The sequence below is a fragment of the Papio anubis genome, chromosome 14 (assembly GCF_008728515.1).
Source record: "Papio anubis isolate 15944 chromosome 14, Panubis1.0, whole genome shotgun sequence".
Taxonomy (NCBI): domain Eukaryota; kingdom Metazoa; phylum Chordata; class Mammalia; order Primates; family Cercopithecidae; genus Papio; species Papio anubis.
The window spans coordinates 62,387,898-62,404,404 of NC_044989.1; the positions used below are offsets into that span (position 1 = coordinate 62,387,898).

General features: G+C 40.9%; 1 protein-coding gene across 4 annotated transcripts in view; it reads left to right on the plus strand.

Moving 5' to 3' along the window:
• The window catches only part of COMMD1 (copper metabolism domain containing 1), a 241,074-nt gene that overhangs the window by 93,150 nt on the left and 131,417 nt on the right, over positions 1-16,507 (plus strand). The window contains exon 1 of one of the 4 annotated variants that reach the window (XM_017947569.3): positions 12,563-12,639. The exons of the other annotated variants lie outside the window; for them this stretch is intronic. The gene's annotated coding sequence lies outside the window, so the exon portion shown is untranslated. Of the gene's footprint in view, positions 1-12,562; positions 12,640-16,507 lie in introns of those variants that run through there. 4 annotated transcript variants of the gene reach the window in all.

A 16,507-nucleotide genomic window follows, 5' to 3' on the forward strand; every position in this document is an offset into this window, starting at 1 on the left:
CTACTGTTGGATGAAGTATTTTGTAGATATGAATTAGATCCAGGTGATTAGTAGTGGTGTTCATTTCAGCTATGTTCTGCCTACTGGATCTGTCAATTACTGATAGAAGGGTATTGAATTCTCCAACTATAAAAATGGATTTGTCAGTTTTTATTTGCAGTTCTATCGTTTTTTGCATCTCATATGTTTTATACCAATTAAAATGCATACTAGGGTAGCTTAAAAAAAAAAGGAAAATAAGTCAGTTAATGGAGTAACTAAAAAAAGGAAAAAGAAAAAAATGCATACTGTCAGAGTGAATCTAAAGACAAATACCCAACTAACTATATGTTGTCTATAAATAACCCATTTTAAATACAAAGAACATAGATATAAAAAAGATAAAGATACACCATGCTGACACTAACCAAGAGGAAGTGGGAGTAGCTACATTAATTTCAGACTGAACAGACTTCAGAGCAAGAGAAGTTATAGTTGAAGTCTTCAGCACTCCTATCAGTAATGGACAGATGTAGCAGGCAAAAAATCACCAAGGATATAGCTGAACTGAAGAGGATGATTAATCAACTAAATCTAAGTAACATTTATGTACTACTATAGTGGGAGAAAAAGGGAGAGATGAAGAGGTGGAACACAGGATTTTTAGTAGTAAATCATAATATAAACTATAGGCTTTGGTAAAGAATGATGTGTCAGTATTGGTTCATCCATTGTAACAAATGTACCACAGTGATGTGGGATTATTATTATTATTATTATTTTTAGTCAGAGTCTCGCTCTGTTGTCCAGGCTGGGGTACAGTGGCGTGGTCTCGGCTCACTGGAACCTCTGCCTCCCAGGTTCAAGCGATTCTCCTGCCTCAGCCTCCCGAGTAGCTGGGATTACAGGTGCCTGCCACCACGCCCAGCTAATTGTTTCTATTTTTAGTAGAGATGGGGTTTCACCATGTTGGCTAGGCTGGCCTCCAACTCCTGACCTCGTGATCTGCCCACCTTGGCCTTCCAAAGTCCTGGGATCACAGACGTGAGCCACTGCACCTGGCCATGATGTGAGATATTAATGGTGGGGTAAGCTGTGTCTGTGTGTGTTTGGGAGGGGTTTTTGGAACTCTGTAGTTTTGAGCTCAATTTTATTATGAGTCTAAGACTGCTGTAAAAAATAAAGTCTGCTAATTTTTTTTTTTTTTTTTTTTGAGACAGTTCGCTCTTTTTGCCCAGGCTGGAGTGCAGTGGTATGATCTCGGCTCACCACAATCTCCGCCTCCTGAGTTCAAGTGATTCTCCTGCCTCAGCCTCCTGAGTAGCTGGGATTACAGGCATGTGCCACCACGCCTGGCTAATTTTGTATTTTTAGTAGAGACAGGGTTTCTTCATGTTGGTCAGGCTGGTCTTGAACTCCCGACCTTAGGTGATCTGCCCGCCTCAGCCTCTCAAAGTGCTGGGATTACAGGCGTGAGCCCCTGGGGCTGGCCAGTCTGCTAATTTTTAAAAATGCATTTGGAACCCAATTGTTTCTAAAGATACTCTGTAGTTTCTTTTTTGTGGAGATGTTTCCATTAGGTCTGTATTATTGATGTATTACTACTACGTAAAAATATAGATTTGTTTTGCTTTGATATTAAAGTTGACATTGGGCCCGGTGTGGTGGCGCACACCACCACCCCCGGGCTAATTTTTGTATTTTTAGTAGAGATGGGGTTTCACCATATTGGTCAGGCTGGTCTTGAACTCCTGGGTAGCTAGGACTACAGGCGCCCGCCACCACACCTGGCTAATTTTTTGTATTTTTAGTAGAGACGGGATTTCACCATGTTAGCCAGGATGGTCTCAATCTCCTGAGCTCGTGATCCGACCGCCTCAGCCTCCCATAGTGCTGGGATTACAAGCGTGAGCCACTGCTCCCGGTCTATCACAGCTTTTTTTTTTTTTTTTTTTTTTTTTTTTTTTTTTTTTTTTTTTTGAGACGGAGTCTGGCTCTGTTGCCCAGGCTGGAGTGCAGTGGCCGGATCTCAGCTCACTGCAAGCCCTGCCTCCCGGGTTCACGCCATTCTCCTGCCTCAGCCTCCCGAGTAGCTGGGAGTACAGGCGCCCGCCACCTCGCCCGGCTAATTTTTTTTGTATTTTAGTAGAGACGGGGTTTCACCGTGTTAGCCAGGATGGTCTCGATCTCCTGAACTCGTGATCCGCCCGTCTCGGCCTCCCAAAGTGCTGGGATTACAGGCTTGAGCCACCGCGCCCGGCCTATCACAGCTTTTAATGCATGCTCATCTTGTTACTTGTTATTGGTGTGTTCAGGTTTTGGATTTCTTCATTGTTCAGTCTTCATTGGTTGTATGTGTCTAGGAATTTATCCATTTCTTCTAGATTGTCCAATTTATTGGCATATGGTTGTTTACAGTAGCCTCTAATGATCCTTATATTTCTGTGGTATCAGTTGTAATGTTTCCTTTTTTATCTCTGATTTTATTTATATGAATCTTGTATTTTCTTAGTTTGGCTAAAGGCTTGTCAGTCTTGTTTATCTTTTCAAAAAACCAACTGCATTTTGTTGATCTTTGGTATAGTTTTCTTCATTTCAACTTCATTTATTTTTGCTGTGATCTTTATTATTTCTTTGCTTCTACTGACTTAGGTTTTGGTTTGCTGTTGTTTTTCTAATACTTTAAGATGCATCGTTAGGTTGTTTATTTGAAGTTTTTCCTCTTTTTGACATGGGCACTTACAGGTATAAACTTATTCCTTAGTACTGCTTTCACTGTAGCCCGTAGATTTTGGGTGGTGGTTGTTGTTGTTGTTGTTGTTGTTGTTTGAGACAGTCTCGCTCTGTTGCCCAGGCTGGAGTATAGTGGTGTGATCTCGGCTCACTGCAGCCTCCGCCTCCCAGGTTCAAGCAATTCTCCCACCTCAGCCTCCTGAGTGGCTGGGATTACAGACGTGTGCCACCATACCCAGCTAATTTTTTGTGTGTTTAGTAGAGATGGGGTTTCTCCGTGTTGGCCAGGTTGGTCTCGAACTCCTGACCTCAGGTGATCCACCTGCCTTGGCATCCCAAAGTGTTTGGATTACAGGCATTTGCCACCGTGCTCAACCTGTTGTTTTTCCATTATTGTTTCAAGAAATTTTAAAATTTCCTTCTTAATCTCTTTATTGACCCAGTGGTCATTCCGCAGCGTATTGTTTAATTTCTGTATGTTTGTATAGTTTCCAAAATTCCTCTTGTTACTGATTTCTAGTTGTTTTCCATTGTGGTTAAAGAAGATACTTGATATTATTTCAGTTTTTTGAATGTTTTTTAGACTTGGCTTGTAGCCTAACATGTGATCTGTCCTGGAGAATGATTCATGTGCTGGGGAAAAGAGTATGTATTCTGTAGCTATTGGATGAAATGTTCTGTAAAATCTTTTAGGTCCATTTGGTCTATAGTGCAGATGAAGTCAAATGTTTCTTTGTTGAGTTTTGTCTGGATGATCTGTCTGATGCTGAAAGTGGGATGTTGAAGTCTCCAGCTATTATTGTATTGGGGTCTGTCTCTTTAGCGCTAATAATATTTGCTTTATATATCTGGGTGTTCCAGTGTCAGGCGCATATATTTTTAAAATTGTTTTATCGTTTTGCTGAATTGGCTCTTTTATCATGTAATGACTTTTTTTTTTTTGTCTCTTTTGTAGTTTTTATCTTGAAATCCATTTTGTCTGATATAAGTATAGCTACTCCTGCCCCTTTTGGTTTCTATTTGCCTGGAATATCTTTTCCTAGTCCTTTATTTTTAGTCTGTGTATGTCTTTATAGGTGAAGTGTGTTTCTTTTCGGCTACAGATCATTGAATCTTGTTTTTTTAATCCATTCAGCCACTCTATGTCTTTTGATTGGAGAGTTTGGTTCATTTACATTCAATGTTACTATTGATAAGTAAGGACTTACTCCTGCCATTTTGTTATTTGTTTTCTGGTTGTTTTGTGGTCTTCTCTCCCTTTTTTTCTTCCTTCTTCTTTTTAGTGCACGTGATTTTCTTTGATGATATGTTTTAATATCTTTTTATTTTTTCTGTGTCCTTTATATCACAGTTTTTAGATTTGAGGTTACCATGAGCTTGCAAATAATATCTTATATCCCATTATTTTAAACTGATGACAACTTAGCATTGATAGCATATGTAAACAAGCAAAAGAAAACTAGTAAAGACTCTTTGTCTCCCTGCTTTTTAGCTGTTTTTTGTTTCTATTTTATATTTTATTGTACTGTGTCTTGAAATGTTGTAGTTATTGTTTTTGATCGGCTCATCTTTTAGTCTTTCTACTCGCATTATGAGTAGTTCATACACCCCAGTACAGTATTATAATATTCTGTGTTTTTTCATATACTTACTATTACCAGTGAGTTTTGTACCTTCAGATGATTTCTTGTTGCTCATTAACATCCTTTCCTTTCAGGCTGAAGAATTCCCTTGAGCATTTCTTGTAGGACAGGTCTGGTGTTGATGAAATCCTGCGGCTTTTGTTTGGGAAAATCTATTTCCTCTTCATGTTTGATGGATATTTTCTCCAGAGATTACTATTCTGGTATAAAGTTTTTCTATTTTTATTTTTTCCTTCAGCACTTGGTCATGCCAGTCTTACCTGGCGTGAGATTGTAAGGGTTCCACTGAAAAGCCTGCTGCCAGATGTGTTGGAACTCCATTGCATGTTATTTGTTTCTTTTCTCTTGCTGCTTTTAGGATCCTTTCTTTATTCTTTACTTTCAGGAGCGTAATTACTAAATGCCTTGAGGCAGTCTTCTTTGCGTTAAATCTGCTTGATGTTCTGTAACCTTCTTGTTCTTGAATAGTGATGTATTTCTCTAGGTTGGGGATGTTGTCTGCTATTACTCCTTTGAATAAACTTTCTACACCTGTGTCTCTGTTTACTTTCTCTAAGGCCAGTAACTCTTAGACATGCCCTTTGAGGCTATTTACTAAATCTTGTAGGTGTGCTTCATTCTTCTTCTTCTTGTTCTTTCTTTCTTTCTTTCTTTTTTTTTTTTTTTTGGAGACAGAGTCTTGCTCTGCCGCCCAGGCTGGAATGCAGTAGCATGATCTCAGCTTGCTGCAGCCTCTGCCTCCTGGGTTCAAGGAATTCTCATGCCTCAGCCTCCCGAGTACCTGGGACTGCAGGCGAACGCCACCATGCCTGGCTAATTTTTTTGTATTTTTATTAGAGACTGCGTTTTGCCATGTTGCCCAGGCTGGTCTTGAACTCCACAGCTCAGGCAGTCTGCCCGCCTTGGCCTCCCAAAGTGCTAGGATTACAGGTATGAGCCACCGTGCCCAGCCTCTTTTTCTTTTTTGTTTCCTTTGACTGTGTGTTTTCAAATAGCCTGTCTTCAAGCTCACTAATTCTTTCTTTTGCTTGATCGAGTCTGCTTTTAAGATACTCTGATCCATTCTTCATTATGTCAATTGCATTTTTCAGCTCCAGAATTTCCTTTTGATTCTTTCTAATTATTTCCATTTTGTAGTTAAATTCATCTGAAAGATTCTGAATTCCTTCTCTATGTTCTCTTGAATTTCTTCAAGTTTCCTCAAAACAGCTATTTTGAATTTTCTGTCCTGAAGGATTACATATCTCTGCCTCTCTGTGATTGGCCCCTGGTGCTTTATTTAGTTCATTTTGGGAGGTCATGTTTTCCTGGATGGTCTCGATGCTTGTGGATTCTCATTAGTGTCTAGTCATTAAAGAATTAGATGTTTATTATAGTCTTCACCATCTAGTACATCTTGTTTTTACTCATCCTCTTTGGGAATGCTTTCCAGGTATTTGAAAGGACAGGGGTGTTGTGATCTAAGTTGTATCTGCATTAAGGGCACCCCAAGTCCAACATCATTGAAGTTCGTACAGACTTGTAGAGGTACCACCTTGGTGGTCTTGAATAAGATCTGGAAGAATTCTTTCTCTTGCCAGGCAGAGACTCTTGTTCTCTTCCCTTTTTCCCAAACAGTCTCTTTCTCTGTGCTGGACTGCCTGGAGCTGAGGGATGGGTAACACAAGGACCTCTGTGGCCACTACCACTGGCACTGTGCTGGGTCACCTGAAGTCAGCATGGCACTGGGTCTTGCCCAAGGCCCACTGTAACCACTACCTGGCTACCTCTCAGGGCCTAGGACTCTACATAATCAGCAGATGGTGAAGCCAGCCAGGCTTGTATCCTTCCATTCAGAGAGGCGAGTTCTCCTGAGCCCTAGTAGGTTTCAGAGATGCTGTCTGGGAGCCATGGCCTGGTTTGTAAACCTTAGGAATCTACCTGGTCCTCTGTTCTGCTGCAGCTAAGCTGGCACCGAAACCACAAGACAAAGTCTTTCCCACTCTCTCCTCCCCTTCTCCCAGGCAGGAGAGCCTCTGCCTATGACTGCCAGCATTATAGGCCCATAGGAAGTATTGCCGATGTTCACTTAAGGCCCAAGGACTTTTCAGTCAGCTTGTGGTGAATGCTTCCAGACCTGCAACTCACCCTTTCTGGCAGTGGGCTCCTTTCTGGCCCAGGATAGGTCCAGAAATTTCATCTAAGAGCCAAGGCCTGAAATTGAGGACCCCAAGTCTGTTTGGTGCTCTTCTCTACTGTGGCAGAGCTGGTACCTAAGCTGGTACCTTTATTTTCCCCTCTACTTTTTTTCAAGCAGGAGTCTCTCCCCATAGCCACCATAGCTGGGAATGTGGTAGGTCACACCTGAAGCCAGCATGTTTCATAGTCTCACTCAAGGCCCACAACATGTTCTACCTGGTTACCACTGCTGATTATTCAAGGCTGAAAGGCCCTTTAGTCAGCAGGTGCTGAATCCCACCAGGAGTGGATCCTTCCCTTCATGTCAGCTGGTTCCCATCTGGTCCAGGGTTTGTCTAGAAATGTTGTCCAGAAGTTAGGGCCTGGAGTGGGGGCCTCACGACTCTGATTGGTGCACTGTTCTACTTTGGCAGAGCTGGTGTCCACGTTGCAAAACAAAGTCTTCTTTACTGTTTTCTCTCCTCTTAAGTTGAAGGAAGGAGTCTCTTTTGGAGCTGTGAGCTGTGAGCTGTGCTGCCTGGGCTTGGCAGAGGGGTGATGCAGGCATTCCCTTAGCCACCCCAGCTGGTGTCTTACTAGGTCATGTGTCCCCTGACTCTGCTGGCTCTGATCCCAGCACAGCTTTTAGACTTTCCTATAAGTTTCAGTCCTGTGGCCTAGAATACCTTTTGTTTATTGAGGACCCCCGAGCTCTTTAGCCTTCTGTGGTGAGGCTTGCTGAACTCAAGTTCTGGCTTCTGAGATGAGCAATCCCGCTTTGACTAGAGCCAGTCTAAATGCACCCTCTATGGACATTGGCTGAGTTCTGCCTGGTGTTGGCAGCACCAAGTTCCAATGTAAAGTCCCACAATTGCTGCACTCTCCCTCTCCCAAACATACAGATTCTTTCTAGTTGGCTGCTGCTGGGGGATGGGGGAAGGGTGGTGTCAGAAATTCAAGGACCTCTCCTACCCACTTCAGTTTGTTTTTCTGCAATATGAAGTTAAAACCAGGTATTGTGATCACTCACCTGATTTTTGGTTCTTGTGAAAGTGCTTTTTTATGTAGATGTCATATTTGGTGTTCTGACAGGGAGGATGATTGGTGGAGGCTTCTGTTTGGCCATCTTGCGCTGCCTTCCAAGGCCTAGACTGGTACATTTGTTAAACAATGGGTGAACCAAGATTGGCACATGATTACTACCCAAAGTCTGTAATTTATCTTAGGGTACATGCTTGATATTGTAACTTCTGTGGGTTTTGACATATGTATAATGACATGCATCTGGCATATAGTATCATACAGATTGGTTTCAATATCCAAAAATCTCTGGGATCCACCTATTATCTCTCCATTCCTCTGCCCCCAAACCCTGGCAGCTATTGATTTTTTTTTTTTTTTCTTAGATGGAGTTTCACTCGGTCGTCCAGGTTGGAGTGCAGTGGCACAATCTTAGCTCACTGCAACCTCTGCCTCCTGGGTTCAAGTGATTCTCCTGCCTCAGCCTCCTGAGTAGCTGGGATTACAGGCATACATCACCATGCGTGGCTAATTTTTTGTGTGTGTTTTTTTTTAATAGAGTCGGGTTTCACCATGTGGGCCAGGCTGGTCTGGAACTCCTGACCTCAAGTGATCCGCCCATGTCGGCCTCCCAAAGTGCTGGGATTATAGGCATGAGCCACTGCACCCAGGCAACTATTGATCTTTTCACTGTATTCCATAGTTTTTCTTTCTCTTCTTTTTTTTTTTTTTTGAGACGGAGTCTGGCTCTGTCGCCCAGGCTGGAGTGCAGTGGCCGGATCTCAGCTCACTGCAAGCTCCACCTCCCGGGTTTATGCCATTCCCCTGCCTCAGCCTCCCGAGTAGCTGGGACTACAGGAGCCCACCACCTCGCCCGGCTAGTTTTTTGTATTTTTTTTTTAGTAGAGACGGGGTTTCAACGTGTTAGCTAGGATGGTCTTGATCTCCTGACCTCGTGATCCGCGCATCTTGGCCTCCCAAAGTGCTGGGATTACAGGCTTGAGCCACTGCGCCCGGCCTGCTTTCCCTTCAACATGTATTTATAGAGCACCTACTATGTTCCAGTCAGTTTTGTAGACCTTGGGGATTAAATATTAAATAAGAAGGCAATGACTTTTGGAGCAAGATATAGGCCTGGCAGCTACCCTGAATTTTAATAAATACCACTAGTTTACTAGGCAATCTAGAAGGAGGCCCCTGTCCCAGATTTGGGAGTTAAGGAAAGACTTCATGTAAAAAGTAAGATCTATATCAAAACCTGAAGAAAGAGGTGGTGTCAACAAGGTAAGGGGTTAAAGGAATAGCAACTAAGATTTTCTAGGCAGAGAGAACAGCCTAGGCAAAGGCCAAGAGGATAGAGATAGAATGCACACTTAGGAGCTAAAAGGAGTTCAATAGCGATGGTAGGAAGAACAAATGATTGGAAGATTTTAAGAGGTAAGGGGTATGAAGAGCAATGAAGCTAGAGAAGGGGAGAAGGTTCCTAACTGTGAGTCTTCTTGTAAACCATATCGAAGACTTAGAATTTAAATCTAGAGGTCAGAGAATTTCTTATAGATTTTTTTCTTAAATTAAGCTTTTTATTTAGAGATAATTATAGTTTGACATAGAGTTGAAAGAAGTAATTCAGAGAGACTGGGCACACTGCCTCACACCTGTAATCCCAGCATTTTGGGAGGCTGAGGCAGAAGGATTGCTTTGAGTCTAGGAGTTCAGGACCAGCCTGGGCAACATAGTGAGCCCCTGTGTATTAGTCAGTTTTCATGCTGCTGATGAAGACATACCTGAGACTAGGTAATGTACAAAAGAAAGAGGTTTATTAGACTTACAGTTCCACGTGACTGGGGAGGCCTCACAATCATGGTGGAAGGGGAAAGGCAAAAAGGCATGTCTTAAGTGGTGACAGACAAGAGAAGAGTTTGTGCAGGGAAACTCCCATTTTTAAAACCATCAAATCTCCTGAAACTTATGCACTATCAAGAGAACAGCACGAGAAAGATCCGCCCTCATGAATCAGTTATCTCCCACTGGGTCCCTCTCACAACACGTGGGAATTATGGCAACTACAAGATGAGATTTAGATGGGGACACAGAGCCAAACCATATCGTTTTGTCTTTACAAAAAAGATTATATGGAGCCAAACCATATCACTTTGTCTTTATTAAAAAAAAAAAAGATTTTATATATATATATAAATATTTTATATATATATATATAAAAAATCTCTCTGCCTAGAAAATAAATAAATAAATATATATATATATATGCCAGGCGTGGTGGTACACACCTTTAGTCCCAGCTACTCGGAAGACTGAGGTGGAAGGATTGCTTGAGCCCAGGAGGGCAAGGCTGTAGTGAGCCATGATTGTGCCACTGCATTCCAGCCTGGGTGACAGAGCAAGATCCTGTCTCAAAAGAAAAAAAAAGTGATAAATTATATTTTCATTTTTCATTCAAAGTCTTTTTTTTCTTTAGTATCCTAGCCTAAATTTTTTTTTTTTTTTTTTTTTTTTTTTTTTTGGCTCTGAGCTCCTTGCTAATTTGCTAGGCTAGATTAGGCAAACAGAAATCAGCACCCTGAATTATTTTCTACTCTTATTTCAAAGAAGTTTATGGTTTGTGAATGTATGTGAGAGAATTTTGTAAAGCAAGAAGTTGGTAGCTTTAAATAATTCTGGACTTAATATTGATCTGCAGCATTTAGAATTTTTGATTTAAAATATTGTTGATACAGTATGAATGCTTGTTGGAATATGAATTCTACTTCAAGGTGTTAGATGATATATTTGCAGAGATACATAGACTCTGCCCTGAAAGTTTAGACTCTGTTGGGTCAAATAGACTTTTTGACATAATTTCATTTCATTGAGGTAAGTGCAGGGATAGAGATATTAGGGCATTTTTGGAAGAGAAAGGGGGCACTTACCTTACTAGGAGAGGAGGAGTATTGGAGAAGCCATACTTGAACTGACTCTTGAATGGTGAATAGCAATTAATCTGACGAAGGTGATGATAAGACATTTCAGAACATTTAGAACAGCACGAACAGAGGCACATAGAAGCATCATATTGGGATTGCTAGTCGGGAAATTACAAACAGGTTAGTGCTGTTTGAGTCTGTCCAGTGCGGGAGGCAGGAAGTTATAAAATAGACACTGAAAGATAAGCCAAGGCCTGTTGCGTTGAGTTTGAACTTGATGCTCAGTGGTTCTCAAACATATCCAGTCCAGTGTTTCTTTTTTTGATAGTAAATATTTTCTAATGCTCCTTGATGATCCTTAAAAGGAACTCTTTTAATTATAATTCACATATAATAAAATTAACACACAATTTCTTTCTTTTTTTTTTTTTTGAGACTGAATCTTGCTCTGTCTCCCAGGCTGGAGTGCAGTGGCGCAATCTCGGCTCACTGCAAGCTCCCCCTCCCGGGTTCACGCCATTCTTCTGCCTCAGCCTCCCGAGTAGCTGGGACTACAGGCACCTGCCACCATGCCCGGCTAATTTTTTGTATTTTTAGTAAGACGGGGTTTCGCTGTGTTAGCCAGGATGTTCTCAATCCCCTGACCTTGTGATTTGCCCTCCTCGGCCTCCCAAAGTGCTGGGATTACAGGTGTGAGCCACCGCGCCCGGCCAACACATAGTTTCTAATATGATGTCATAAATGTAACACAAAGGAAAAGTATAAGAAATCTAAAACAACATAATGTGAAATATATATTTTAAAATATAAATGTTTAAGCATTATATCATTAGAACATGTAATGAATTAATCAGATGCTTGTACCTGTACATAGAATTACTGTGAATACACAGCAAGAAATGCAGGTATATAAAATGTGTTGTATTGGTAGGTAAGATATTTTAAATGGTATTGTCACTGGTAATGAGATTTTTCAAAATACTTAATATCCTGTTTGTTAAGTTCCAACCAAGTCAAAGTACAAGTTGTATTAATTGCATTCCTGGAAAATTTGGTGTTTATTAAAACCGTGAAAAATACTTTTTTTTTTTTTTGAGATGGAGTCTCGCTCTGTCACCCGGGCTGGAGTGCAGTGGCCGGATCTCAGCTCACTGCAAGCTCCGCCTCCCGGGTTCACGCCATTCTCCGGCCTCAGCCTCCCGAGTAGCTGGGATTACAGGCGCCCACCACCTCGCCCGGCTAGTTTTTTGCGTTTTTTTTTAGTAGAGACGGGGTTTCACTGTGTTAGCCAGGATGGTCTCGATCTCCTGACCTCGTGATCCACCCGTCTCAGCCTCCCAAAGTGCTGGGATTATAGGCTTGAGCCACCGCGCCCGGCTGAAAAAATACTTTTTTATGTAAAACAAAATACTTACTTTCTAGGCTCAAGTAATTATAAACAGGTTTTTCCACACAAATGTCAGATGGGACATTGCAAAGTCATGTGAGACACAGGTCTATTTGTCCTATGGGATGTTCTTGGTCAGGGGTCTGCAAACTTCAGCCCACAGGTCACACTGCCTGTTTTTATATAGTCCATGAGCTAGGAATAGTTTTTACATTTTTAAAGAGTTGTACAAAAAGGGGAGGAATATGCCACAGATGGTTACAACTTTTACAGAAAGCTTGCCAACTCCTATTTCTTGGGCATCGAAGGATGCCGAGCATCCGTAGCTCCTGCTCACTTAATGCCAACAGCACTCCCTCCAATTACTGTGAAACCAAATGTAGCCTCCACCATTTCTCACGTGCCTTTGGGAGGTTAATACTACCTGGTTGAGAACCACTGTTCTGTTTAATCAGTTTTCAAATTTTTATTCCTCTGTGACACATTTAACATGTGCATGATAGTAATACACATGCATGATATAGTTCCCTGCAGAGTTCCTGTGTTTGTAATTTTCTTTTTTTCTTCCATTCAAGTAAACAGTTAAAATGAGGGAGGTAATTGTTTAATATAAGAATACTTTGAAAACCCTCTGATTTATACTTATAAAAATCTTTACAAACTTCAATACTTGTACTACTGCTACTGCTAACTATATTATGTACAACTTATCTTATACCTCCTAGGAGAGTGCTTCACATCATCCTGCCCGACCACCACTGAAGCAAGTAATAGGCAGCCATGGAATAACTTTAAACAAGCAAGTGCCAGCATCCTATATTTATATTTTAGATATATCACTTTGATGGTGGTATAGAACATAGACTGGAGGGAGTCCACACTTAGTTTAGGTTCAAGATAGTGAGTGCTTCTACCAGCTAGTAGGGACAAACCAGAGGGGACATATTATTAGATAATTATTTCAGATGTAACAATCAGTAGAACTTGACAATTGAAAGTTACAGGCATTTGTTTTTCTTTTTCTTTTTTCTTTTCAAACTCATTTTACTGCCAGCATTTGTTTTTAACACTTTGTTGCCTGCCAGAATCACTTTGGAAACTTTTAAACAATACCAATGCCTAGGCTTCGCTCTATAATTCCTAGAAATCAGAATTTCTGGGAAAATAGCTGGGCACTGATATTTTAAAATTGTACTTCAGGATTCTAATGTGCAGCCAGTGTTGAAAACCACTGATTGAAGATGTGGAAGAGAGAGAAGAATAAAGGATGAGTACCAGGCTGTCAGCTTAGGCTGCCAGTAGATGGAAGTGGTGTGCTGTGAACAGTATCTGTTTTATGGTGGCTATTCAAGCATTTCTTAAATGAAAATTGATGACTTTGAACCCAAACCAAAATCAGTTTCTCATTTAATTTTTAATTGTTCTAAATTTGGATGAATTGACCCTAGTTCAAGATATTACTGACTGGAACCCAACCAAAATAACCTTTGTCACAGATGAAATTATATCAGAATGGATACCTCTTGATATTATTTGAGAAGAAGAATGATACAAATTACCTGAGTTGTGACATAACATTGTGAAGCAAGGTGCTAGTGGAAATAATTTTACTTAATTATAAGTATATTATACAAAATAATACTTTTTTTTCTTTCTTTTCTTTGTTTTTGAGGTGGAGTCTCGCTGTGTCCCCCAGGCTAAAGTGCAGTGGCGCAATCTTGGCTCACTGCAACCTCCACCTCCTGGGTTCAAACGATTCTCCTGCATCAGCCTCCCGAGTAGCTGGGATTATAGGCATCTGCCACCACACCCGGCTAATTTTTGTATTGTTAGTGGAGATGGAGTTTCTCCATGTTGGACAGGCTGGTCTTGAACTTCTGACCTCAGGTGACCTGCCTACCTCAGCCTCCCAAAGTGCTGGATTACAGGTGTGAGCCACCATGCCCAGCCTGTATTTGTATTGATTGGCATAGCCAGAGGTTTGGGGTCCTGCTTTCTGGTAAATAGGCAAATATTCAGTAAACGTTTATTGAATTGTAATGTGAAATATCTTTAATGTACCAGAAAGTTGTAATATTTACCATACAATTTTTTATATTAATGAAGAAATGAAAGACATATTGTTTTTCTTTCAGCTCCAGTCTCACTTGCTCTACCTGTATTCTACCTTGTGTTGTCTACCTTTACATTCTTCTGTTCCCACTGCCACCACCCTCTTTTAGTCAGGACTCTTGGTTCCAAATGATAGGAATACAGCTCAAACTACCTTGAATACTCGATGGAATATTGGGTTGTCTGTAGGAAGGATGCCGAGATAGCATTATAGAATTGCAGGAAGGCCTGCAGGAACCAGGCTCTTGGGAACTGTAAAACAGGGATATCACCCCATTAAAATCCACTCTCATCTCTCCTTGGCTTCATTCTATTTTCTTGCAGACATGCTTTTGCCAAAAGGTTGAAGAAAATGCTGTCTGTAACCCCAGCCTCATGTCCTTCTTATACTATGACCCAAAAAGACAAGACCATTTCTCCTGCCCTAAATTGGGAAATTCATTTAGACCAGTCAGTGTGCCCAGAGAAAGGAGGACATTGTGATCTGTCTGGTTTGGAGCTTATGCCAGTTCCCATGGCCACTAGCAGATAGGGGCATAGCAAAGAAGAGGCAAGGGGAAGCTTACTCTTGGGACTAAGTTATTAACTGCTGCTGTCCTCCCCTAGGCTCCATTGCCCTAGCCCTCTGATAATTTCCCACTTCAGTCCAACTACTTACTGTTATCAGATTCAGTTTAGAAAAAAATTTTTTAATTAAAAACATTTTTAAAAGAGAGAGACAGGGTTTTGCTGTGTTTTCCAGGCTGGTTTCAACCTCCAGGGCTTAAACAATCCTCCTGCTTCAGCCTCTGGAGTAGCTGGGACTGCAGGCACGTGATACCACACCTGGCCAAATTCGGCATTCTAAACCACACATTGCATCATGATTTTCCAGTTACCTAGCCCTTAGTGGCCCCTCATTGTGTATATATAACAATGTCTAAACTTGATACACTTTAATCTGGCTGCAGACTGCCTTCTCTATCTTATCTCTCAGTTTTTCTATTCACTGTTGGCTCTCTAAGTTCTGATAACATTTACATGTTCCTCACTCAAACATCTAAACCTTAAGTAAAAATTTGTGGTAATATTCTTCAAATCATTGATCTCTCAGGATCTCTGAAGGCCAGCAACTGAAGCATTGTAGCTACTCATTAGGGACTGGCATCTCTGTATCATTGTTGGCAGAATGTACCAGTTTACATTTTTTTCAGTGGTGGTGATACCGAGTCTACTTCTCTATGTAGTCACTTGTGACAACTAATCAGAGGGAAACCTGGCTTAACAATTGAGGCTTTGTCCCTGCACTTATCTCATGGTGCTTTCAGAAAAATCAGTTGGCTGCTTGAAGCTTCAGTTTCTTTTTCTATAAGTTGAGAGTGAAGAGCACTATAATACTATTATCTACCCCATTGCCTTTGAAAATTGATTATGAGGGTCAAGTGTAGTAATACAGACATACCTCAGAAATACCATGGGTTTGCTTCCAGGTGGCCACAATAAAGTGAATAATGCAATTAAGCGAGTCACATGAATTTTTTTGTTTCCTAGTGCATTAAAGTTGTGTTTATGCTGTACCATACCATATTATACTACACTATATTAAGTGTATAATAGCACTATGTCTTTAAAAGCAATATACATTCCTTAGTTAAGGGATACTTTATTACTGTTGAAGAGGCTGAAGTGAGAGGATTACTTGAGCCCGGGAGTTTGAGGCTACAAGTGAGCTATGATTGTGCCCCTGCACTCCAGCCTGGGTAACAGAGACCCCATCTCTCCCCGCAAAAAAACCTAAAAACTTTATTGCTAAAAAATGCTAATGATTACCTGAGCCTTCAGCAAGTCATATTCTTTTTGCTGGTGGAGGATCTTGCCTTGGTATCTTGTTTTTGTTTTCTAAATATGTGTGCGTGTGTGTGTGTGTGTGTGTGTGTGTGTGTCAGAAGTGGGATTTGAATTGCCTTGATGTCAGTGGCTGCTTATTGATAGAATGATGATTGCTGAAAGTTGAGGTGGCTGTGGCAGTTTCTTAAATAACACAACAATGAGGTTGTTGCATCTGTGGATTCTCCCTTTCATGAAAGATTTCTCTGTATCATGTGATGCTGTTTGATAGCATTTTACCCACAGTAGAACCTTTTTCAAATTGGAGTCAGTCCTCTCCAACCCTGCCGCTGCTTTATCAACTAAGTTTCTGTAATGTTCTAAGTCCTTTGTTGTCACTTCAGCAATGTTCACAGCATCTTTACTAGGACTATATACCAAGAAACCACTTTGTTTACTCCTCCATAACGAGTAACTTCTTATCCATTCAAGTTTGATCATAAGATTGCAACAATTCAATCACATCTTCAGATTTCATTTCGAATTCTGGTTCTCTTGCTATTTTCACCACATATGCAGTTACTTCCTCCACTGAAGTCTTGGACTCCTCAAAGTCATCCATGAGGAATGGAATCAACTTCCTCCAAACTCGTGTTAATGTTGATATTTTGACATTCTTCTATGAATCATGAATGTTCTTAGTGGCATATAGAATGGTGAATCCTTTCCTGAAGGTTTTCAGTTTATTC